This window comes from Asparagus officinalis, chromosome 1, assembly GCF_001876935.1.
Source record: "Asparagus officinalis chromosome 1, Aspof.V1, whole genome shotgun sequence".
Classification (NCBI taxonomy): domain Eukaryota; kingdom Viridiplantae; phylum Streptophyta; class Magnoliopsida; order Asparagales; family Asparagaceae; genus Asparagus; species Asparagus officinalis.
The window spans coordinates 12,297,664-12,299,153 of NC_033794.1; positions in this window are offsets into that span (position 1 = coordinate 12,297,664).

A 1,490-nucleotide genomic window follows, 5' to 3' on the forward strand; every position below is an offset into this window, starting at 1 on the left:
GCCCCCTCCCCGCTTCGTCGCCGGCGTCGTCCCGAGGAACTTCGCGTGACCGACGGCGATCATGTTTATTATATTAACATTTAACTCTTAGGGTTAACATGTTAACTTTTACGGTTAACATGTTAACTCTTAACAGTTAACATGTTATCTGTAAGAGTTAACATGTTAACAGTAAGAGTTAACATGTTAGCCCTAAGAGTTAACATGTTAACTGTAAGAGTTAACTTCCGCTGGCATGAGAAAGAGGAGGGTAAAATTGGGATTTAAGCCAGCTAGCATGTCTAATCATGAGCTGGTATGTCTAATCATCTGTTAGCATGAGCTGGAATCATGATGGAGGGGTCTGGACATAATTTTTTCAAAAACAAGGGGCTGCAGCACATTTAAAAAAATATGGGGGGCTGGAGCACATTGAAAGTTAGATTTTAGGGCCTAGAAGCAATTTTCCAAAAAAAAAACAAACTATGTATCAAGATGATACCAATTACTAAACACAAACCTAATATGATTTTTAGTATAGGTAAAATATTTCTAACCAAAAACTATGTGTCCATAAAAATGCTAGCTAGCATTGTGTAATTTCAACTCCAAAGTCAATATTTTTGTATTTTCAGTTTGAATTTTAACGGAGATTATTTGTAAGTTTGGGACTTGTTTGTATTTTTTTGATTTTTAAGAGAGTTGTTTGCAACCTTTAGAATTTAAAGATATTTTTCAAGATGTTAGTTGTAGTTTCAAATATTCACAGGGGTTTTTATAATTTTTAAAATTATCGGGGGCTTTGTAGTTTAAGATTGTTCATATGGCTAATAAAAATTTTCTATTTTTCGAGGTGTTTTGTTTAATTTTTCATTTCTTCGATGTGTTCTTGTAACTTTTAATGATTTTTTAGGGTTGTAGTAATTTGTAAATTTTCATTGGTTTTTTGTATTTCAGATTGTTAAAAGTGCCGATCAAGTAAAATTTACGTGTTTTTTATAATTTTCGGACTTATCCTTTGCTTTCTATAATTTCTAAAATTTCCAGGGTTATTATAATATTTGAATTTTCAGGATGTAATTAAAGATTTTAGAGCCTTATCCAAAAATTTCTAAAAATTAGGGGTGGTTGTAACTTTTTTAGTTTGGTAGCCACTAGATTTCACCCCTGTTTTCAATATGTAAGAAGGGAAAGTACATAAGGCCTTTGTAGAAAACAGGCCATTCAGAGCCTCTAAATTGTACTACACAGACGCTAAGATGTACAAGCAAGATACAGAAGGCGAGGAGGACATTAAATATGTTTTTTGTAGTTTTCAGATTTTCCCGGTAACTTTTAGATTTTTCACAGGGAGTTGTTTTTACTTTTTAAATTTTCTAGTTGTTGTTTATAACTTCAAGTTACTCAAGGTGATTGTTTAAATTCATTTTTTTTTCATATGTTTTAATGTTTTATTTTTTTTAATTCATAGGATTATGCCTATAAAATTCATATTGTTAAGGCAGTTGTTC